Source organism: Hyperolius riggenbachi, chromosome 6 (genome assembly GCF_040937935.1).
Source record: "Hyperolius riggenbachi isolate aHypRig1 chromosome 6, aHypRig1.pri, whole genome shotgun sequence".
Classification (NCBI taxonomy): Eukaryota; Metazoa; Chordata; class Amphibia; order Anura; family Hyperoliidae; genus Hyperolius; species Hyperolius riggenbachi.
Window position 1 is genome coordinate 234,543,569 of NC_090651.1, and position 25,713 is coordinate 234,569,281.

Below are 25,713 nucleotides of genomic sequence, written 5' to 3' on the forward strand. Positions count from 1 at the left end.
CCTTTAGGAACAGTTCTCCAATCTCTGTTACAGATTGCCCAACAAGTCCGTTGCACACTACTAGGAGTTCTGGTCACCTTGAGCTTGCTGGGCAATCTGTAACTCAGGGAGAGGAAAGATTTTACAATGAACAAACACTGACTAAATCATTTATACATAATTATTGTAAAACTTAAGCACTTTTTTATTACATTACTTTTACTGGAGTTCCTCTTTAACTACTAGTTTACCGTGTCACGCCGATGGGCGTGGCCGCGACGGCAGCCCCAAGTCCGCCTAACACCGATCAGCATAAAGTCCTGGGGCTTTGTTTTGCAGGAGATTGCGTGCAGGCTGTGCGCGCATCTCCTGCTTGGTTGGCGGAACGGAGCTCCGCCTACAGTCTCCGAGCGGCGATTGCCGCTCGGGAGACTGTTAGACGGCAAAACCGCCATCTAATTACCAATACAGCGCTGTGATCTCCATGGGCTCAGAGGTGATCCGCTGTCATAGGCTGAAGCCTATGACAGCTGATCACAGTGATAGGCTGGCAGGGGGAGGGAGGGAGTGGCCACTGCAGTTATAATAAAAGATACAATTTTAATAAAAATAAAACAAATACATATTTATAAAAACAAAAACAAAAAAAACCTGGGTTGCAATCAGACCCCACCAACAAAGAGAAAAGGGGGGGGGGATCACTTGTGTGCTGTGTTGTGCAGCCCTGCAGCCTGGCCTTAAAGCTGCAGTGGCCTATTTTACAAAAAAAAAAAGGCCTGGTCTTTAGGGGGTAAAAAGACTGTGGTCCTCAAGTGGTTAAGGAGGCAAATTTTTGTTCTCCAAACACAGCACTCTCTACAACTTGAAACATTGGGATTGGCCAAATATCTGGATCCTAACATTTTGAGAGGGTGCTGTCTACCCAATCATGTTAACAGAATTTCCCCAAGAGGTTTCCTGCTGGGTCACCTCGATTAGCCAATATCCAATTAAATGCCTTTGAAGTGGGACCAAGAGTACTAAACTGATTAGAGTCTTGTGTACATTATTTCACAGTACTTACAATCTGTGTTCTGTTGGTTCTGAAGCTGCTCATTCAGTTTACCTCAGCCTGGAGTGGGTGATGGGAGTTGGAAGGAGTTTAGAGTAGTAAGGAACAGCTTCTCGGTTACAGTTTGTGTGACTTCAGAAGCAGTCAGGTATGCACATACTTGGACAGATGAGATGACAGCTTTGTTATCAGTATAATGCACTATGTAAGTACTATCAACAGTGTATACAGGGATGTATTCAATTCAATACTTTTTGTCCTGCTTCAGATATACATTGACCACTTTATGTATGTGGGTATTTTTTATTTTCATGATTTTACCTAAATGGCACAGTTTGCTGTTTAGAAGTTATGAACTGCCAGATGTCATTTTTTTCTTGTGTGTCACGTGATGCTAATTAAATATGTACATAATTATTTGTACATTCAGTAGGCACATATTAAGTGTTAATACACAAACAATAACCTAGGTTTGGAGGAGACTGAAGGTCTAAAACTTAACTTTTATTAGCTATGTTAAAACTATAGGCAAAACATTGCTTGTGATAATGACAAAGCAGTGGATTGAGGTAATAGTAGCAATAGACCCCCTGCTAATATCACTGGGGTATAACCTCACTTCACACTGCAAGACAGATACAGTTACGTCATCCAACAGGAAAACCCTACAACCTGGTTACTATAATAGCCAAAAAGCTGCCAATTTGTTGTGTAATATGATGTAATGTTGTGTGTATAGATAGACTTTTGCACTTTACCACAGGGCTCTTCAGTACAAGCACTTAATGTACCCCTGACAAAGCCCCCAATTTTAGGGGGTGAAATATGTAGAGTATTTCTGTTGGGTGGTGCAACTGTATCTGCATTGCAGTGTGAAGTGAGGGAGGGTCTATTGCTACTATTACCTCAATCCACTGCTTTGTCATTATTACAAGCAATGTTTTGTAACAACCTATGGTTTTAACATAGTTATTAAAAGTTAAGTTTTAGACCTTCAGGCCAATTGAAACCAAAACACCAGGAAGGTTGTAAACATGCATAACATTGTGAGCACAGAGCATATTTTGGAGGCTAGCAAGAATAAGGGGGAAAAATAGATGTCAGGTGCGACAGGTAGTTAACCACTTGATGACCCACCCTTTACCCCCCCTTAAGGACCAGCGCTGGTTTGATTGATCTGTGCTGGGTGGGCTCTGCAGCCCCCAGCACAGATCAGGGTGCAGGCAGGGAGATCAGATTGCCCCCCTTTTTTCCCCCCTATGGGGATGATGTGCTGGGGGGGTCTGATCTCTCCTGCCTGCTGTGGGTGGCGGGGGGGGCACCTCAAAGCCCCCCTCCGCGGCAAAATTCCCCCTCCCTCTCCTACCTGCTGCCTCCCCCTGGTACTGCGTCGCTGGTCCTGCAGCTGCCACTTTGCCGACGCACGTTATGAGTGTGCGGTCAGCAAGTGGTTAAAGAGACTCTGACCTCTAAAAAGAAACAAAATTGGTACTCACCTGGGGCTTTCTGCAGCCCACCGTAGGTCGGGAGGTCCCCCGGCGTGGTACTGGCTCCTTTCCCGGTCCCCCCGCCACATACCGCACCGGGGACATCCACGGCAGGTGTCAGGCTCGCAATTCCTGAACGGGGACGCTCTTCGTCATTATGCCAGCTGCTGCGCGTTGATGACGCGCAGAGGCCGGCGTAATGACAAAAAGCGTCCCCATTCAGGAAGTGGGAGCCCGACACCCGTCCTGGGTGTCGGCGGTGCGGTATGCGGTGGAGGGAACGGGAGAGGAGCCAGAACCACGCCGAGGGACCTCCTGCCTACGGTGGGCTGCAGAAAGCCCCAGGTGAGTACCAATTTCATTTCTTTTCCCTTTAGTTTATATATAGTACATTGTAAGTTAACTTATAGTATGAAAAAGACGCAAGGCACAATGGGCCTGATGCAATTCACTTTTTTTTCTCTAAGTAGATAATTTCTCATCTTATGCTTCAGGGGCCTTTCAGGCCGGTGCGATGGTTCATTTTACTGCATCAACTATGCCACTGAAAGCCTATGGGTGCTTTTATACAGCATGATGTGTGGTGCAGTGAGTCGGAAGTCACCGATATACCGCAAGCACATACCTATGTTGCCGCGTGACCTCTGCGGAGATGTGTGGCGGCCCGGAAGTCATGTACGTCTATGGTGACACAGAGGTTTAAAATTTGGTGCAACGGTTGTAGCGCGCATTCGCAGAAGCGTATTTTTACAATACGTTTCCATGCACTTCCATATTTCCGAAACAGTACTAATGTGGTAATGCCCGAATGTGTGTTCTTGGTGGTGCTGTGCTGCCAATCCACAGTCTGAAACCGGACTAAAATAATTTTTTAGCAGTCTGCAATTGTAAATGTACCAAAAAGTAGGTGAAAAAGTACTATAAAACGTATTTTCTTGCATGCTGGTGGCTTCAGGGGCATTTTATTGATAAGACCAAAAAACTATAAACAAAAACAAAATAAGCGGACAAAACAAATCAGCAAACAACCCCAATATTGCTGCCCATCACATATTGGCTTCAATTCAGCATTATCGCATTTGGTAATGCGGATGACAGCTGATTATACCAAACATCCTGCCAAATGCCAATTCACTAAAGCTGTTACTGCACTGAAAAGTAAATTACAGACTAGTGAGGTAAATTACCGACTTGTGTGGTAAACACCTCAATACATGTCAATTCACAAAGATTAGAGCATTTGATAAAACAAGTAACAAGTTCAGAATTTTAAGACAAGGCTAAGTCTGTTGATAACTAACAATCCACATTTGGTAAAATAGACAAAGTAGACTGGCAACAAGAAGAGCCACTTCGTCCTGCAACTCACCCCATTTGATCCGATGCACTGCCGGATGGGACATCAGAAAGTTTTAAAAAAGGAGCAGGAGACATTTATAAAGGCTTTTTTGGATCCCTTTGGATGCGCAAATCTATATACTAATACACTGAAGACAGCCCTCTAGTGGCAGCATGCACATCTAAAGGGATGCACAAAAAAACCTTTTACTCTAGTAGGCTGTCAGAAGACTAATTGCAGACCACTTGTAAGAGAAGAACTACTCCACAGCTGGTGACACTTCTACATTTTACCAAGCACTCAAGCAGGTATTAGTGAATTGAAGCAATATAATTGTTATTATTATTGATTTATGATGTACTTACATATTCTGTGGCACTATACAAAGTAAGAAAAAAACATGGGGTGCAGTATTTTTCAGTAATTACCAAACTATTGGCTACACACTATATGTGTTGAAACTATATATGTTGAAACCTTTGGGAATTTAGGGAAAAAATTTGGGGAAAAAGTTTGATACCAAATGCAATATTTTACTGGCCTAATTTTTTTTTTCACCAAGAGCCCTTGGTGAATTAACTCTGCCACAAGAAAAAAACCTAGGTTACATTAGGTCTCATTTGATCCTCTAGATAAAAGGGTAGTCCGTATCACTGGCACCAGAATACAGCTGGGAGAAGACTAAAACAACAGCTGAAGTCACAGAAAGCACGCTTCTCAATAGAATAATCAGCATATGAACAAAGTGGAGGCACTGCTCCTTTAAGAGCCCTTTAATGTGGTATGGGTAGGTACAGGTAGAGCGGGTGAGGGGGATTGGGGAAACCTGACAGCTGTTTTGTGACCTTGTTTCTTCTTCAGAGGCAGTAAAAACTTCTTCATATGCAGATACAAGGGTTTATACAGGAGTCAATGAGACTAGAGGATAATGGGCTAGAAAGTGGGTTGTTGAAATTTAAATAACTGCATTCATTGAAATATCTGGAATGTTTAACCATGGAACCCATATAAGGTTGTTTTTCCTCATAATTTCTGTGTGTATAGGTTAGTTTTTTGGATGGGAGGCGGTGGTTATCTGGAACAAATAAATGGAGCTAAAAAAAATCCTAACTGCTTGTGGACTAACCAACAGAAATATATATTTTTACGTTTTTATTCCATATTTCTTAAAGTGAATGTACTATGCGTAGTGTGCATTGTGCCTTGTAAATCAAGACTGCATACACTCTAACTAGATCCAAAAAAGGCATCTGGAAAATGTAATATCAAAACTTATCCCACACCAGGACTGAAGCCCTACGGACAGAGGGAAGGGGATGGTATCTGCATATATGATGAATAGCAAAACTGTATAGTGTGGGACTTTAGGTTAGACACTGACTTAGTGTCTGACAAATGTAGCCAATATCTCCTTCTAGTTCAATGGCCTGTATTCCCGTATCTAAAAGGACCATCTCTCTACTGACTAGTGTTAATCAGTAGTCACATCACTAGCTAAAGACTACATATTAAGTGTGAGTGCTGAACACATACACATAACCCTATACCACCCACATGTTTTGCCTAAACCAGGCTTCCTCAGGGTGTACATACAAAGGAATGATACTAGAAATAAAAAAATTATTGTAGTCACATCATTTCAAACTGACATAGTGGCAGCAGCTCAAGTCAAATCTAGCATGTGCACAGGTGACCGCCAATGTTGTTTCCAACATACCAGATCTCTAAATTAAACCAACAACTGAACAGATTGCACTACTACATGCCCATAAGCCACAGTGCACCTACCCATCATCTCTCCTCCCTCTCCATTGAGCAGGATGTGCTTTCTGTGTAGGGCTCCTGCCCCAAACTGTTGCCATAACGTTCGAAGCATACTGGTAATTGTTAAAGGCGGTATTTATTGTCCTTGTGTACGCACCTTAAAGTACACTTTAAACTACAGTATAGCCTAAAAAGAATAAAGTGTCAGGAACAGGGCTGGACTTTTTTGCTACTTTGTAGTCATCTTTTTTTTTTCTTTCTTTCTTTTTCTTTTCTTTTTTTTTCTGGAAAATATATTCAATTCAACAAAGGACATTTCAGCGCTGTCAACCGCTTATTTGCAAAAAACACCAATTTAGATTAAAAAGAGGAAAAATTGTGCTCTTTATTTATTGCCGCTTTCAAAAGCTTTTATATAAAACTGCTGCTGAACACTGAGTCAAGCTGGAATCCAAGTAAGTAATATATCACTGTGCACTGACTAAGTGTAATGGAAGTACAAGGGCAAGGCACAACTGTACAATACATGGAAAGGAAAAGTCAATACAACAGTAAGTGATTTTATTGCTCAGGTTGGCAACCAACATATCATTATGTCCAAAGCCAACTGTATGTTTGTTGCAGGGCACAATCCATTGAGGACCCTCTGCATAGTGCCTGAGGTTCTTTTGTCTGACTTCATAATGCCAGCCCTGGCATAAGGCATAACAGCCTATTTTTATGTATGTAGCTAAAAGTGTATTAATAGCTGTAGCAGTCATGCTATGGTTTCCAGGAGAAGTTTGGGCCAATTTGCATACATATCATTTTGCCGCCAGTTAGTTGGGCACAGGGTGAGCCGAGTGACGGTTCATCTTGCTGCCACTCAAATTCCCAGCGGTGTTAAGTACTATTCCCCCTCCAAGTGGTAGTAACTCAGAAGGTGAAGTAATTTGGGGGTGGTGTGCACTATAGCATTAGTGCTTTAGCAATACCCAGCTTCGTCGCTCTGCACTTTTCTCCAACCGGCCTCCTGTAACTGTCACTTACTAGTACTTAAAGCCCAACCAACCCCTGGCAGTCGGATTGTTGCCAAGATTTTTTCCTTACAAAGTATGTTTACTGGAGCAAATCTTACCTGTTATCAATTGGAGAAGTAATGCGCTCCTGCCATAAGCTAGTACAATAAAATCACTGATCAATCTAATCTAAAAGTATAGAGCTAAATGCTTGTTTGGATCGCCAATGCCAAAGGGTGTGTACCGCCCCGTAAATATTTATAAAATCAGATGGCGTGGCGCTCAACAGTTCGCAGCTTAAAAGTAATACAACACAATGCACAGACTTCAGGTCAATATAAGACCTTTATTAGCAAAGTCCCATATAGGCCTCAATTCACGGAGCATTATCAAACGTTTATCAAACGTTTGATAATTTACCTCATGGGTAAAATCTCATTTTGAATTCTCTAAGGTGTTATATATTTGTTGAACGTTTTATCGGTAAAACATTCGATAAATATATAACACCTTAGTGAATTTAAAATGAGATTTTACGCATGAGGTAAATTATCAAACGTTTGATAAAGTGTTTGATAAACGTTTGATAATGCTCCGTGAATTGAGGCCTATATATAGTCTCCTTGGCAGTCGCTCCTTCATAAAAGAATAAAACCATATACGCTCACCGATATGCGTACTGTTGAGCGCCATGCTATCTGATTTTTTATAAATTCTTACCTGTTAAAATGTTTTATTTTAAGAAATATTTTTTTTTTTTATCGCAGAATACAGTGTAGCAGAAGTCTCTCTAGAGCCCATCCGTATACAAGTGGAAGGCTGGTCCAGTATGCAGCTGGATAGAAGAAGCTCTCACTGCAGCAGACTGGCCAGCTCTGAAGAGACCTCCGCTTTGCTGTACTTTGCAGTAGTAGTAACGTGTTATCAATATTATTATTGATTTATAAAGTGCCCCAAATTAAAGGGGCTTACGGACAGATCGAGCTTCCCCAGCATAACCATGGTGACAATACTATAACTTGTTCAGAGTGTTAAAGCACAGCAACAACTGCCGCATATTATTATATTATTGCAGCTTATTCTGGAACTACAGTACTACAGTAAATGGACAACAGGGGGAAGTTTCGCAATTTCTGCATATCACTGTCAGCTTGTATGTGACATTGCAGCATAATAATAATATTCTTCTGGTTCCTGTTCCCATCTGCTGCTATGGGTAACATGCACAACGTTTAGCTACCTTCTGTGTTCTGCAGCCTTGCGGACATAGAAAAACAGCTGACACTATTGTTTATGTACAAATTTGATAAAAAAACAGATAAGCCATATGCACAAGTTATTAGGTTGCTAAATGTGCGATTGGAAGTAGTAATATTTCTTACCCATTATTCAAGTTGTATCTCTGGCAAGTGAAACTCTATATGATTTACTCCAGGCTTCTGAGAAAGTGACATTGAGGTCACAAAACATGCATCAGATATGAAATATCTGATATAGACTTTAAAGTGGACCTGAACTCTTGCACAGGAAAGAAGGAAAGCATAGAGTAATGCATATTGTATTTATTTAGAGAGTTTAGCTTCTATAATTCCCCCTCATCTGGGACTAATCACAAGTTGTAATTTGATCTTGCAGCTGTGTCAGCTGACTACCATGACAGAGCAGATAATTGGTAAACACAGGGTGTTAATAATATGTCTGCTTCCATGAAAGCAAGAAGTAGACACGCTGCAGATGTATTGCAGGATATGTATCAGCTATAACAATTAAATGTTTTTCTTTAAAGGTTAGTATATTGTTGCTTATCTTTAAGAGCAGAGAGGAAGTTCTGAGTTCAGATTCACTTTAAATTAAGTGAATGAAAATAGCCATAATACAAAAATCCCAGATTTTGCACCACAGTATGGTTATTTGTGGATCTGATCATGTTAATTGTTTTATTGAAAACTGATGGTTTTATGATATTTATGATGTGTGTTATGCTTACCAACACTTTTATTGATTTGAGAATATCTTATTTACATTACAATGTAATTTTAAATGGTAGGAATACAATCATAATTTCTACTGTGATGTAATGTTGCTATGTACTTGGTTGCAGTCTTTTATTTCCTCTGACTTCACTGTTTCCTGAGAAACAGAAGTATTCATTATACAATTTTACAAACAGTTCCCTAAGATTTGATTGGCTGTTACAGATGACATCACTTCTTTCCACAAGCTTTAGCCTAGCTCCAGTAAGTTATAAATAGAAGAAAAGCCATAAAGTATAAGAAGATATTTGTAAAGGGTATTATATTTCTTTTCATCACTAAAGTCCTCCTTAAGGATGTTCTCCTTGTGATAATTCAGAGGACAGATCTACAGAGTTCCTTTAAAATATTGCTAAAGTAATAAAGCATTTCAGCATTTCCTCTAAGTGAAGTGAGCAGTTATGAGCGACGTTATGTAAAGCAGCGGCGGTTTGATTAGCGCTTAATCTCTCCGAAATGCTTCTTGTGATTTGTACAGCTTGTTCGCTAAGAGAACGGACAGCAATTTCTCAGCTGATTATCATAAATTCTCAGCAGACCTTCTAAAGGGAAGCACATAAACATCAAGCATCATCTGGATCGAGTCTTTGAAATCGTATAAATTTATTCTGACACCAGCAGGAATTGAAATCCCTAAATAGAAACCATCACAGATGTTCAAAGAATTCATTTTTGTGTCGTTATTGTAAGGCTTATAAATAATATTGTCTCAACGTTCACATTATACATTCTTGTCATGAGATAGTTTTCATGAGAGTGTTTCATGTGGAGGCTTCTAGCCACTAGAGGGAGTTCCTGTCTGCATGCCCTCAGACAACTTTCTTGCTGAGGAACTGCACTGAGGGCCAGTCTCCTGAAGTGAGTGTTGTTCTTCCGATTGTGTTTAGAAATTCAGAAGAAAATAAATCAGTCAACTTTTAAGTAAACTGTCATCTTAAAGATAACTCCTCAATTACCACATGTTTGGAACCACAGTTTCAATGTCTGTGTATATTTGAGACTTGTTGTGACAGGTGATTCCATCCATCTCCTCCTCCTGGTAGAATTTTATTCACATTTATAATCTAGTCACACACTGCAGGGAAAAGGAACAACATTCGTAGAGGTGTGACTTTTCCCGGCTTGTAATAGTTATTTCATAGTTTGTATACTGAAAGTCATTCAGTATCCCCAGCGCACACACTCTAGGCAAACACAAGATCGGTTGATCTAGTACTTCAGAAAGGAGTTGGACTACTTTTTCTCAAATGCCCCAAATAAGTGTCACCCCTTTGACATTTTGAGTGTTGACTTTGGTGATTTTCTGTCAATTAGAATATTTTTACTGGCGTAATACATGGTCACTTCAGAATATAAAATTGAACTATCCTTCCATTAGCCGATACCGGCTAAACCATGTGATGCAATTGCCTCCTCCCCAGTCTTCTTCATCCAGGTCCAGGGTGTTTTCTTCACCATTTAGCTCTGAATTTTTCTATATCTCGTCCTGCTGATGCATTAACCATGTCTAAATGCAATAAATGAATTAGTCATCTCATACCCGTATAATAGGATTTACCTGGATCTATACAGGGACCTTGTCTTAGTACATTAATATACAAGTTTGCTGTTTTTCATATAGCCAAGTGCCAACACTTCTGTCACCAGTGTAAAAAAGATGCAGTGATAAAGGACAGGACAACCTTGTCTCTTTACCTGAGTGGAGTCTAAATTTAAGAAGGACCTGCCACTCCACTGTGTGAAAAGCCTAGTGGTATCTATTGACAACAGAGCTCTATCTCCCACCACATGCCAGTTTGTTCTGATTGTATTATAGTCAGAATCACTTTTTTAAATCTATCTAATATTTTGGCTATGATTTTATCATTGCAACTGAGCAGTGAAATAGGCTTATATGAGCTCCACTCTTACCAGGTTTTAACAAAAGTACCATCTTAGCATGGTATGGGTATCATTTGTGAGGCCATCTTCTAAGGTGTCATAAAGTTCTGAAGGCAGCTGTAAGGTAAATTTTATATATACTTCTATGGGAAACCCATCCAGTAATAGACAACAACAATCCATCCTTTTGTACCTCCTTTAGTTTTACAATCACTTTGAAAAGGTTTTTATGATACTCTGTTAGTTGTGGAAAGGATATGGTAACTACGTGTTTGTCTGTTTATATGTATATTTTATTCATATAGCTTTGTATAATATTTCATAAAGCAGTCAACCATATTATAGATTGATCTCGGTCTTATTTCCATGGAATCTTGAATAGATAAGGTACAGTAGGTTGTACCCCTATAGGTCCTAGGCCAAGTAGGCACGCAGCGTATCTGATCTTTTATCCAGCTGGTGCTGCTGCTGTTTAAAAGTTTAATGTGTTAATGTAAAGTTGCTTCCTTTTCCCATTTTCCAGAATAGCAGCCTTATACTTTTTTTGGGCTTTCATCCAGTTTCTCCTTTCTATCCTTGGGGATGCCAAATAATCTTTCAGCCAAGAGAGCTTTACTTTCAAGATTTTCCCCTCTTAAAGAGTACTTCCACTGTAAAAGTCAGAGCCTATCATGTCAGGCTCCTTCTTAATGCTGCCAGGATTGGGAAGATCTTAGGCTTTATAACTTACCTGATCTCCTGTAATTCATTAGACAGGTGACACTCTGCCTCCCTCTCAGAAAAGCTGCCCATGGCGCTTCTTTTTTTTTTTCAGAAGTCTTCCAATGCTTTGGTTGTCGCAACCAGCCCCAACTTGGCAGTTATTACCTAATTGGGGGCCGCCGAGCTGGGGGAAGGCTGCAACATTGTGGGTGGGGATGGCAACAGAGCTTCAAAAGTCTTCAGAAAAATGGCCATGACTGTCTTGCTGAGAAGGGGGCAGAGCTTCACATGGCTAATGAATTACAGGTGATCAGGTAAGTAATTGACCCTGAGACCCCTGATCCTCGTAGCATTGGGACAAAGTCCGTGAAGATGAAGATAGAAGCATACAGACTGATGAAGAAGTGTGCCAGTGGGACAGGTAAGTTTGCAAATACTCTACAGGCGCCCAGGGGGACCACAGTTCACTTGAGGGGGATACTTATGGGTCCGCTAGTCAGCCCTGGGATCCCAGGGGAACACCCAACACTATCTGAGGGTGGTGTTATTATTATTATTTTTTATTTATATAGCGCCAACATATTCCGCAGCGGTGTAACTAAGGAGATTGGGGCCCCAGTGCAAGTTTCACATGGGGCCCCAACCACTGTATTGATATGGAGCCCCTAAACCTACCAAGGACAGCTGCTGTGTCAGAGAGGGGTATTTAGAGTAATGAAACATAAAGAGCTGTTCATTACCAGCATAGCACCAATAAATAGCTAATAAGATGGATGAAGGAGGGCCCCTACTGGACTCTTCTAATCCAGGGGCCCGATGCGATCTAAACCTCTGCATCCCTTATTGCTATGCCAGTGAAGGGGCCATCTAATGCTATTCCCAGGTGTAATTCCCCTGTGTAATTATTGCCTAGCAGTGGCATAGCAATAGGGGGTGCAGAGGTTGCAACCGCACCAGGGCCTTTAAGCCAGATGGGCCCCAAGGGGACCTGCCTCAAATGCAGTATTAGCTCTTTATCGGTCCTGTGCTGTTAATTATCACTTCTATAGATGCTTTAAATAGCAGCAATCATTAACAAACTGTTCCCCATCCCCTTCTTGCACCTCTGACACTGTGGTTGTCCTTAGCAGGGTTTGGTGCGCTGTATCAATTGTTATGTATACAATGCTTGTGGGGGCCCAATGTAAAACTTGCACTCGGGCCCATAGCTCTTTAGCTATGCCACTGTTGCTTAGGGCACCATTGTAGCCCTTCCTTAGTCTAACGAAAGTACCCTATGGCCTACGAGTACCATGTGTTCAGAACCTAGGCTGCCATCTGTTTGTTGACATGCAAACCTTTACATGTTTATCTAAACTGTTTCTGGAATTTTCTGGGACTTTCTTTGGTTGTAAGGTTTTGATTGTTATGATTACGACAGTCGCACTAAAACTGTTAGAGCCCTTAATTTCACTGAACAAGAAAATGAAAGAAATTCTAACCAGCAAAAAAACAAAATTAACATGACAAAGGTTCAAGCCTGCTATTCTGTTCTGAATAATTGGCGGACTGTCATATCTCAACACAATAGCAGTAGCAGTGTAATTTGAACCTACACAGCTTCCAATGTCATGCGAAAACTCGATGGAGGCAAGAGAATGGGGCACATGGGGGGGGGGGGGGGGGGTAATCAAAGTTTCTCTGGGGGGCTCGATGAATTGTAGTTAGGCCACTGTACAGTAGCATACCTCTAGATCCAGCAGAGGAAGAAGCTGAACAGTGGGGAAGACAGGAGGACACACAGGAACAGCACAGTGCAAAGGAACAGGAAATGTTCTGCTGAGAGACACTTCCTGATAGAAATATAAGACATCTACTGCAAAGAAGCCCTGGCTCATCTTTTGGAGCAAAAAATATATGGCACTGTCTTATTTTTGGAGAAACACGGTAAATGCTGGACCCTGAAAACACTGTTTAACAACAGTTACTAAACCATGAAAGGAACAAGTGTCTCTTCTTAGATAACAGAACCACAACATGACTATCACCCTGACGTTGTGATTTAGTAATTTATTCTTTCCACATAAAGTTTTTTCAATGCAAGACATCTGCTTCAAAGTCTGTTTTCTGTCAGAGAGAAAAAATGAAATGTGGTTTTCCATATGCTTGTGTGACTCCACACACTGAGCTTTCATTGTATTTCTTTATATATTTATTTACGGTATTTTGCCAAGCATTTTATCTAATGACATTGGCCTCAATTCACTAAGCTTATCTCTTGTCTTTAATAACTCTTCTAGAGTTATCACCATGGTGATAAGGCATGTAGTATTCTGGAAACATTTTACCTCAGGCAAACCTAAAGTTAACTCTTCTGTCTTTAAGTTAACTCTTCAATCCTTAAAATAACTCCAGAGTTTATTAACTGCGTGTGAAAATAACTACAGAGGAGGTAAATTAACTACAGAGGAGGTAAATTAACTACAGAGGAGGTAAATTAACTACAGAAGAGGTAACTTAATGAATGAAGAGATAAAATAACTCTCTCACTGTGTGGAGGTAAGTTATCTCTTGCTTTATTATCTCCAGCATGATCTTAGTGAATTGAGGCCATTATAACTAATTTTTAGTTAATTATATAAGTGTATACCAGACTGCGCTCAATTTAGGTGAGTATCGCTTTTTATTAATATAAAATATATTAAAACATGATCATGATAATCTATAAAATAAAGAAGGAAATAAAAAAGCCAATCGCTGACGCGTTTCGAGAGGTCCGCCTCTCTTTCTCAACTACTGTTTACCAGTATCAATCAAACCCAGTCCTTATCAATTGCTCATATTATGAGCTATATATCGAATATTTATTGTTGAATCAAACGCTAGGATTAGTTGAGATATTCCAGATCCCTTTAAAAGGAAATTCCGAGTGTTAATTCACCAGGAGATAGAAGAGCCAGTTCTATATTAAGCTAATGTTTTATTTCCTTCTTTATTTTATAGATTATCATGATCATGTTTTAATATATTTTATATTAATAAAAAGCGATACTCACCTAAATTGAGCGCAGTCTGGTATACACTTATATAATTCATTTCTGAGATTGGGATACTCAATTATCCAGACTTAGCAGCAATATTGAATTCAGGCGCAACACCATTTGCAATTCACTTTTAATTTTTAGTTAAAGTGAACCAGCACTCTCATAAGAAGTCCTGTCCTATTTTGATTGCCAATGGAAGTTTGACTAATTTAGTAGGAAGAGGTAATATCACCACACCACACCAATATGATCACTACAGAACACATATTCTCCTTGGAAAGTTCAAAACAATAATGGCTATTTTATTGATCCATTAAATACACTGCATCTTCTATGCCATATCCCATGTTACAAAGTCAATTGTCACAAGGCCACTTAATGCATCCAGTCATAGAATCGTGTGATGGTACAAGACCATTTTGGGTGTAACTGATCCTTCCTCAGGCACAATAAAAAATACATGTAGGATGGTGGCATTCAAGTCAGGAAGAAAGTAGAGATGTCTCGAACGGTTCGCCGGCGAACGGTTCCAAGCGAACTTTGGGTGGTTCATGCTCGCCTGCGAAGGTGAACTTTCCTGGAAGTTTGATTCGCCCCATAATGCTCTATTGACTGCACTCACTCTTGGAGCCCCCCCCCCTTATACAAGGCAAGGTCCTTGTGCCGTTTTACTCACTAGTCTGCCTACACTAATTAGTTAAGGGACAGCTGCTGACAGACTCTGCTAGGGAGAGTTTAGTTAGGCTCTTATAGGCTTGTTCCTAGCTAATTGCTGTTCCTTATATTCCTTCCTTCCTCTCCCCCTCCTCCCTCACGGAGGAGGGTCTCATCTTCCAGGGAATTGTAGAATTTCAAAAGCCAGCTTATATACCTTATTGAACCCAGGTCTTGGCCGGGAATTGAACCCAGGTCCGAGAGCTTGGTAGACAGCTCTCTTAACCGCTATACAACCACCAACACTACATGCTGAAGGCAGCCTAGCATGTACCATTATGATATAGCCTAGAGAAAAATGAGCTTGCTTAAAGATTTGTAGGCTTTCAAAAGCCAGCTTACATACCTTGGCCCGGAATTGAACCCAGGTCTGAGTGCGTCGTAGATAGCTCTCTTAACCGCTTTACCAACACTACATTCTGAAACCAGCCTAGCATGTACCATTATGATATATCCTAGAGAAAAATGAGCTTACTTAAAGATTTGTAGGCTTTCAAAAGCCAGCTTACATACCTTGGCCGGGAAATGAACCCAGGTCTGAGTGCGTGGAAGATAGCTCTCTTAACCGCTATACCACCACCAACACTACATGCTGAAAATTCTTGGAGCAGACTTACTTCCTTCCTCCAAAAGACACACATACATCCCCATAAAATCATTCAACAGCAACTGCGTGCACAGTCTTTGTGGTACACAGTCTCTGTGGCACAATTGGTTAGTGTGTTTGGCTGTTAACTAAAAGGTTGGTGGTTCAACCCCACCCAGGCATGGCCTTGCCTTTTGTGTTCAACAGTTGTACGAAGAGAACCCCAGATAGCCATGTAGATTCATCTCTCTCTCTCTCTCTCTCTCTTTCTCTCTCTAGTAGGGATGGTCACCACTTTCCGCGGAATTGTATTTTCTGCAATTTTGGGCGGAAATTGGTCATTCAATTCCATTTGGTCGGAACGGAATTGCTTTTTCAATCCGGAAGAATTCCGAAATTGTCTGTGAAATTCTGCTGCCATCCGTTGATGCCATTGAAGTGAATTTTCAGCTTAAAACCATCAAGTCCTGGAGAGAGAGAGAGAGCAAGCTCATTTTTCTCTCGGGTATATCACAATGGTACATGCTAGGCTGGCTCCAGCATGTAGTGTTGGTGGTGGTATAGCGGTTAAGAGAGCTATCTACCATGCACTCAGACCTGGGTTCAATTCCCGGCCAAGGTATGTGTAAGCTGGCTTTTGAAAGCCTACAAATCTTTAAGCAAGCTCATTTTTCTCTAGAATATATCATAATGGTACATGCTAAGCTGGTTTCAGAACGCAGTGTTGGTGGTGGTATAGCGGTTAAGAGAGCTATCTACCATGCAATCAGACCTGGGTTCAATTCCTGGCCAAGGTATGTGTAAGCTGGCTTTTGAAAGCCTACAAATCTTTAAGCAAGCTCATTTTTCTCTAGGATGTATCATACTGGAACATGCTAGGCTGGTTTAGAATGTAGGGTTGTTGGTGGTATAGCGGTTAAGAGAGCTATCTACCATGCACTCATACCTGGGTTCAATTCTCGGCCAAGGTATGCGTAAGCTGGCTTTTGAAAGCCTACAAATCTTTAAGCAATCTCATTTTTCTCTAGGATATATCATAATGGTACATGCTAGGCTGGTTTCAGAATGTAGTGTTGGTGGTGGTATAGCGGTTAAGAGAGCTATCTACCATGCACTCAGACCTGGGTTCAATTCCCGGCCAAGGTATGTAAGCTGGCTTTTGAAATCCTACAAATCTTTAAGCAAGCTCATTTTTCTCTAGGATATATCATAATGGCACATGCTAGGCTGGTTTCAGAATGTAGTGTTGATGGTGGTATCGCGGTTAAGAGAGCTATCTACCACGCACTCAGACCTGGGTTCAATTCCCAGCCAAGGTATGTAAGCTGGCTTTTGAAAGCCTACAAATCTTTAAGCAAGCTCATTTTTCTCTTGGATATATCATAATGGTACATGCTAGGCTGGTTTCAGAATGTAGTGTTGGTGGTGGTATAGTGGTTAAGAGAGCTATCTACCACTCACTCAGACCTGGGTTCAATTCCTGGCCAAGGTATGTAAGCTGGCTTTTGAAAGCCTACAAATCTTTAACCACTTCAGCCTTCAGTCGTTTTCACTTTATGCATCCGAGCAATGTTCACCTCCCATTCATTAGCCTATAACTTTATCACTACTTATCAGAATGAACTGATATATATCTTGTTTTTTCCGCCACCAATTAGGCTTTCTTTGGGTGGTACATTTTGCTAAGAGCTACTTTACTGTAAATGCATTTTAACAGGAAGAATAAGAGAAAAACGGAAAAAATTCATTATTTCTCAGTTTTCAGCTATTATAGTTTTAAAATAATACATGCCTCCATAATTAAAACTCACGTATTGTATTTGCCCATATGTCCCAGTTATTACACCATTAAAATTATGTCCCTATCACAATGTATGGCGACAATATTTTATTGGGAAATAAAAGTGCATTTTTTCCGTTTTGCATCGATCACTATTTACAAGTTTAAAATAAAAAAAAGTATAGAAATATTTCATCTTTGTTATAATTTAAGTAGGCCTCAGTTATTTGGACTGAGTTAGTCAAAAAGGCTTGATGAGCAGACCTGCCCTTTAAGGGGATTTTCTCTTAGAGAGAAAATCTGCAGTTCTGTCAGCAGAACTAGAACATACCAGGAAGCTGTTCTATGGACAAGGCCGCAGGTCTCCCTGACCTGGGCATGTACCGCCACTGGAACAATAAACATCAGCCATGTTTTGTAAATATCCACATACCTGCATGTATGTCAAATGCCTCATTGATTATTAATCGAGTAGGTGTGTATGATGACACCACGAGTGGGTCCACCAATAGTCTGATTTAGGGGATGGCGAAGATGATGTCATATTAACTCTTTCCTAGTCGGTATTAAAACCGAGGTGGGCGATCAGAGCTCATTCTGCTTCTTACTTTCGCACTAGCTCGCAAGGCTGACTGGGACCTCTAAGTATGTTCTTCCTTTCTGTAATCTGATATAATGTATGCTGTACATAGGTAGTTTAGTGGAACGTAGGTTAGAAAGAAGTGCCTGATTGACTTCAGCAGGAAGTCTAATCAAGGAGCTTGTAATGCAACATGAAGATCGGCGTGGCTAGGATATGATGAACTGTCTCTATCTGTATTTCTGTTACTTGAATAAATAACGTAAACATTGAAGAAGCCTGAGAAAGTCTATCTCCTGCTTGCTGTGTGAAGAGTGTGAGACGCAACTGTAAGAAGTTAATGGTGTCGAAGCAAGGTGATATAGAACAGGTTCTAACAATGGTGCTGATTTCAACCCTTCGCTGTCTAGCTAAACAAGCAGACAGGGGCCGGGGGCCGAAGAAGTTTTCAAGATATTCCACAGCAAAACAAGCGGAATAGACGCGGACTGTAAAGCTTATCAAGCTGATACTGATGAGTGGTGTGGAGAGTGTGGAGCCAAGCACACGGCTGCAATTCGAGGATATCAGCGGCGAAACTCTTGGACGTTACACTGTAACTGCATGTGCACACAGTTACAAGCCTAAACCTGGGTTGGAAGGAACCCTCCGAGGCTACGGCTGCTCGCAACTGCCGCTGGAGATCGATCCGCTGTGGGGGAAGGTGGGTGCCCCCCCTGACGTTCCGGAGTCCACAGAAGTTTCGCGGGAAAAAAGTTGCGGAATGCTAATGAATTGCGAAGAGTCCGCAGATCAGGCATGTATGATTTACGTTGTTATATTGCATTATCTTTATTGTACAAGGAGAGGATAATGTGTTCTGTGTTTTGTGTTAATTGCAGCGTGGAGGCTGCGGGCTTCTCATCTCTCCCGTGCGTGGTGGGAGGGGTGAGGATAGGAGCAGCTCCGATGTAAATACATAGTGCTGATTCAATGTTCCTGTGTTGCATACTTACGTAGTGGTAATATACGGTTTAGAATGTGGTTACATCCACAGTTGTCGCAGGCATGTTTTCTTTCGCGGGTCAGATGTTGATTGGGTTTTTTTTTCTCTCTCTTTCTCCTCTTGTTTCCTCTTTTTGTCTGTCTTTCGCTCTCATTTCACAGAGAAGATCTGGGAAATGGGCCAGAGGTGTGTGTGTGGGGGGGTCCCCCGCAGCAGGAGATAAGCCAGCGGTGTTTCAGTCTGTTAGTACTGGATGGGAGGGAGAGGGGATAGAGAGGAGCGTAGTGGAAAAGTGTAGTGAGAGGAGCAAGCTTATCTCGTTCCAGTCAGAGCTGCTTAAAGGTTTTTAAATGTCTGCATATGTTTAATGTTCTTTAGTCAGCTAGGGCTGATAAATGTTCGTCTCAGAAGTACTAGCTGTTAATGTGGTTTAGAGTTCACAGCACGCTCTAGTGGGTCTGAGCTCTGTCTGTGTTAAAGCAGATAGTTGTGAAGAGAGAGAGCTTTCCAGGTTCCTGGGTGATGCTGATGTAGAATTGCAGCTGGGACAAAGTTTTCTCCGGTTTTGAAGACAGTGTGTGTGGCGGAATTTTTTTGCACTATGTATCGATGCTATGTGTAATTATGCATAAAATGTTGTTCTGTGTGAATTTGTTTTTTCTCCTAATGTTTATAGGATTAAGTGGTTGCTACGGGAGATTGATAGCAGCCATCTTAGCTGGCAGTCCAGGACTCAAAATGGCGGCAGTGGAGAGGGCCCGCCCCCAAGAGTCATGGCTCCCACACGTCATGGCAGGGGGGAGGAGGGGCTGGGGGATCCACGTCACGTCAGGCTGTGCTCGCGGCTCCGGGCAGAGCAGCTGAAAGGAAGGGTGGTAGAAATAAAGAGACATTCTACTGAGTGTCTCGGTTCTCAAAGTATTTCCCCAGAAGCTTTTCCCTGGGTCCATGGAAAGGAATGCCAGAATACGTGCACCAAGCTATTACCGTAAGACTAGCATGGTCACGGATAGGAAATGTTTCCCAGCTAGGTGCAGGGAGACAATGAACAGCGCAGATCAGGAATGGGTCTGTACTGAGTTGCTTATGGGATTATTCCTGTAAGTGGGGCACCTTAATGGGTGTTGCAGCATGAGTTCCCAACAGTGCAGCAAGGGGGTGCCGGAGTTGGAAAAAAGGGAGTTGACCAATCCGGGTTTCCGTCGCCGCTGCTGCAGAGCGGTAACGTTTTTTTTCCGTTTTTTGTCGTGGACAGGGCCAGAGCTTGACTAAGAGGTCTATGCTGGGCTGGGGCTGTTTTTTGTGCGTTTTTTTTCGTCCACTGATGGGTCAAATATGGTTTTTCCAGCTCCTATCGATGGTAGCACAAAAGAACAAGAACTGACAGCAGTTCATGGGGCAATTATACAAATTAAAAGAATTGCCATGTACAGAGTGACAGTGTATCGGTGCGGTGTTTGCCATATGACTACCTACCACGTGGGCATTCAGGGATCTGCATACAGGCCTGTGACGTTGGTATGCTTAGCCCTGCACCCTGTGTAGTTTAAGTGTTAAGTGCTCCTTCCTACACGGAGGCAGCCATTTTTTTTGTAGTTTAGGTAGTGGCACGGCAAACATTGATCAGAGGGTACAACACACAGAACTTCTAGCAGAGTTGGTATCGCGATGAAGTTCTAGATAAGTTAATGCGAAAATTAGTAAGAGCATTGCAGGCTCACCTGCAAAGCAGCAACAGGTGTGGCATCCGTAATCTGTGCATGCGACGGCCGCGTATGTACAGATAGGGGGGGATGTGGAGGAGCTGCAATGAGGTGAGAGCTTCCAGAGGTGAAGTCCGCGGGAGCATATTTTAAACAGGTAAGTACTGAGGATAGTACTGAGGTAGGAGGGTGAAGTTTAACGCCAATCTACCAAAAAGAGTAAACAGAGTTCATGAGAACCATAAAGCAACGAGACCAATTACGATATATATTAATCAATTTAAAGTGTACAGAGTACAAGCCGCAGGGCGAATCCCAAATCATTAATAAGAATTGATTTGTTTGTATTTTGATTTCAGGAGTTGGGCAATATGGAATCGAGACAGCTGCAGTGCTGGCAGCAAAGATGGAGATGTCAGTCGGATAAGCGAAAGGTTCCAGATGCCAATCTAAGTTTGGAGAAACACGAGATTCCTGAAGTTGGAAAGAGACTAAAACACGAGATTCCTGAAATTGGAAAGAGACTAAAACACGAGATTCCTGAGATCGGAAAACGTCTAAAAAAACTGACTGAGCAAAGCATAGTACAAATTGCTAATGTTTTTCTTTCCCAAGGTGGTGCTTTTATAATGAAGAGTACCGTGCTGATGGTGATCCTAGGTTGCCGTTTCGTCCTAGGAGAACGAAGAGAGGACATTCTCATGTATAATAAGGGGTTAATGAGAATGCAAGGCCCAAGCATGTTAATGTTTGGTGACAAAGGTACTAATCCTTTCACACCTCCCTCCACTTGGCACAGATGGACCATGCAGGGACGGAGGAAAAGAGCACTTGTGCCAGGAGAAAACAAATTTCATGGCACAATGTGGGTGAAAGGTCTGAAGGGTCAGGTGTGCGGGCAGTGGGAATTGAATGGCAGTGTAAATCTGCTATTGAATGCCACACTCCCAGAATCGATGCACCGATCCAAAGAGTTGTTAAAAGGTACAGTGCAGTACAATGGGTACATGCAAAAGGTGGAGTGTGTGATTCAGGGGTACCTTGTCTTGGTTATGCAGAGTGAGATGGTTCCAGATTGGAGAGGAACGAGCAGGAGGCGGCAATTCTCCTATCAGAGAGACGCAGGGGACAACATCACACTCTGGAGCTACCAACAGAGAGTGCCTCTGAAACAACTTTACACACGTAAAGGCTGGAAAGCCGAGGGTTGGTGGTTCTCGAAACAAGAAGTAAAAATCGAGATCAAGCCACATTTCCAGGTGACAAAGAGGGTGGGGAGAGCGGTCCCGGGGGAGGGAAAGCCAACACAGGGAACCCGATTCACACCACACAGGTCACCACAGGGGACGATATTACACAGTCCATATGCAGCCACTTATTCTCATGCTAGTTGGGTAAGTGAAGAGGGACTCTTAATTGAAAGATTGCAGAGAGTACAGTCTTCCCGACCTCAGGTACATATTGTGCCTCAGGACATAAGGGGGGAAGAGGTCCAATCAGGACAGTTGGGGGCATATTTTGTCAGGGAGAGGCTAAAAGATCCTGTGCAACTGAGATTGGACAAGGGGAGGTATATCGATTTTTCTGGAGAAGGATCTTTTGCATGGCAGCTTCGAGATGTTTGGGTGAACAAATGGAAACGGTGCAACATTCCTTTAGGCACCGCCACTTCCTTAGTTCCCACTTCAACACATGTCTTACACCAGGACCTGAAAGGTCAAACTTTTTTGGTGCTAGACGGGGAGGTGAAACGAGTAGAGTTGTCCTCATGCGGGCAATTCTCAGAGAGGTACCTGTGTTTGCCGGGGCAAGTCAAATTTAGGGAAGAAGCCTGCAGGCTTAATAACGCAGAATGCGAAACTACCATTCAAAAGATCCACCCTGAAGCCAAACCGATAGTTCCGGTGGCTGAAGGAAAGGTTTGTTTTTTTAGCATCCTGTCTAAGGACACATTCAAGGTACATGTTCATAATTGTTCCAATAAGGGGGATCTGTCAAGGGGAACATATTGGGTGAGCGGAGATCCCATATGGATCCAGTCATCCAGGTTGGATGACGTTATTTCTCAAATTGTTAAAAGAACTCTAAAGTTCAAAGTTTCATGGGAAGTTCCCATCCTGAAAGAGAACACGACATGGGACAAAGGGGAACAGGTTTTGACCCAAGACCACCACACTTTGTTACAAAGGTTAAACAAACAGTACACTAAGTTAGAGGTAAGATTTCACCATGATCCAGGTGATCTTAACGAGGTAGAACACAAAAATAAGCAGGTGAGTTCCAGTCTGACCTGGTGGAAAAGGTTTCCAGTGATGTTCCAGGGACACTCGGACTGGGCCTCTGCAGTTCCAAAGTTCTTTCTACACCCACTGGTCGTCTGGATGGGGATGACAACTTTAGGCATCATTATCCAGGTGAGGTTGCGTGTTAAAATTACGTAAAACAAATTAACCTGGTCCAGAGATTGGTGCCTCATAAACAATCTCATGAACCAATATTTTTAAATTGAGGGATATACAGGGTTACGGGTATAGGTTTAGTAGTACCGGTGATGGAGTTGATTGTATAAAGGCGTTCTTTTAGAAGGCACCTGGAACTGCTCCATTGAGTAACAAACACACAAGTTTCACTTTTCTGTGGTCATGCAAGTTTGTGAGTGATACGCAAGTGACGCAAATGCTGAGCATGTGGTATAGAGGGACTTAGAAGTAGGGCCTCCCCAGAGAGCCTGGTTACAGGAAGACCAAGAGGTCTTGCTCTCTCTTCCCGGGATAACCGCCTAGAGCAGAGAAGTTGTGTGAGCACGAACATCGAAAAGTGAAACATAAAGCAAGAAACCAGGCAGGGCCGGCCTTAGGTTTCACAGCGCCCTGAGCGAACCAGATTTTGGTGCCCCCCCCCATTCATCCTCTTCACGCACGCAGACACAGATTGCACACATGCAGATCACACAGACACATGCAGATCTCGCACACACACATACACACACTCACAAATGCAGGTCTCATACAAGCAGATCACACACACATGCAGATCTCGCTCTTGCGCGCACGCGCACACACACACACACGCAGATCTCGTACACACACATGCAGATCACACACACACACACACATATACACATATATATATATATATACACACTCACACATGCTGATCACATACAAGCAGATCTCGCGCACACACACATGCGGATCTCACACATAGACATATACACACTCATACATGCAGATCACATACAAGCAGCACACACACGCAGATCACATACAAGCAGCACACACACACACACGCAGATCACATACAAGCAGCACACACACACACGCAGATCACATACAAGCAGCACACACACACACACACACACACACACACACACACACAAGCAGATCACATACAAGCAGCACACACACACGGGCAGATCACATACAAGCAGCACACACACACACACGCAGATCACATACAAGCAGCACACACACACGCGCAGATCACATACAAGCAGCACACACACATGCGCAGATCACATACAAGCAGATCGCACATACGCAGAACACACACACACGCACACACACACACACACACATACACACACACACACACACACACACACACACACACACACACGAAGCCCCCTGGCACTCAGCTTCCCTCCCTCCAATAAAAGTATCTTTCCCCGGCACACAGCTTCCCTCCTTCCCTTTGATTAATGCGCCCCGCTCTGAGCACCTGTCATTTCCCTTCCTTCCTTCCCTCCCTCCCTCATAGAGAATGGTGCAGGCAGTGTCACTTACCATCCATCTCGCAAACAGCAGCTCTGGTCAGCTCCCGGGACATAAGGGCTTTGCTTGATGACCTCATCAAGCGAGCACCCTTAAAGCCACAATGCAGAAGAATGTCCCGGGAGCTCAGCTGAGCAAAGCTGCTGTTTGTTTGCGAGATAGACGGTGAGTCAGAGCCACTGCCTGCACCGTTCTCTAGGAGGGAGGGAAGGAAGGGAAATAAGAGGTGCTCAGAGCGGGCGCATAGCATAGGGAAAGAGGGAAGCTGTGCGGCGGCCGGCGGGGAAGATACTTTTATCTTAGGGAGGGAAGCGTTCGCCCCCCTGAAAGCAGGTGCCCTGAGCGACCGCTCCGGTCGCTCAGGTCAAAGGCCGGCCGTGAAACCAGGTACGGGTGGGTTCAGAAGTTGGGATCTGCGGGTCAAGCCTTTTTAGGGGGGATTGTTATAATTTAAGTAGGCCTCAGTTATTTGAACTGAGTTAGTCAAAAAGGCTTGATGAGCAGACCTGCCCTTTAAGGGGATTTTCTCTTAGAGAGAAAATCTGCAGTTCTGTCAGCAGAACTAGAACATACCAGGAAGCTGTTCTATGGACAAGGCCGCAGGTCTCCCTGATCTGGGCATGTACCGCCACTGGAACAATAAACATCAGCCATGTTTTGTAAATATCCACATTCCTGCATGTATGTCAAATGCCTCATTGATTATTAATCGAGTAGGTGTGTATGATGACACCACGAGTGGGTCCACCAATAGTCTGATTTAGGGGATGGCGAAGATGATGTCATATTTAACTCTTTCCTAGTCGGTATTAAAACTGAGGTGGGCGATCAGAGCTCATTCTGCTTCTTACTTTCGCACTAGCTTGCAAGGCTGACTGGGACCTCTAAGTATGTTCTTCCTTTCTGTAATCTGATATAATGTATGCTGTACATAGGTAGCTTAGTGGAACGTAGGTTAGAAAGAAGTGCCTGATTGACTTCAGCAGGAAGTCTAATCAAGGAGCTTGTAACGCAACATGAAGATTGGCGTGGCTAGGATATGATGAACTGTCTCTATCTGTATTTCTGTTATTTGAATAAATAACGTAAACATTGAAGAAGCCTGAGAAAGTCTATCTCCTGCTTGCTGTGTGGAGAGTCAAGTGATCTCACAGTCTGTGAGACTCAACTGTAAGAAGTTAATGGTGTCGAAGCAAGGTGATATAGAACAGGTTCTAACAATCTTTACATTGATATTTAAAAAGTTTAGACCCCTAGGTAAATATTTACATGTTTTTTTTTATTACTATTATTGTAATGTTTTTTTTTTTTATATTAAACATTTTATTTGGGTAT

The 25,713-nt window shown here is 42.5% G+C and overlaps 1 long non-coding RNA gene across 1 annotated transcript in view; it reads left to right on the forward strand.

The window, feature by feature from the left end:
* LOC137522680 (uncharacterized) overlaps positions 1–25,713 on the forward strand; it is a 264,182-nt gene that overhangs the window by 61,572 nt on the left and 176,897 nt on the right. The gene's annotated exons all lie outside the window — the stretch shown is intronic.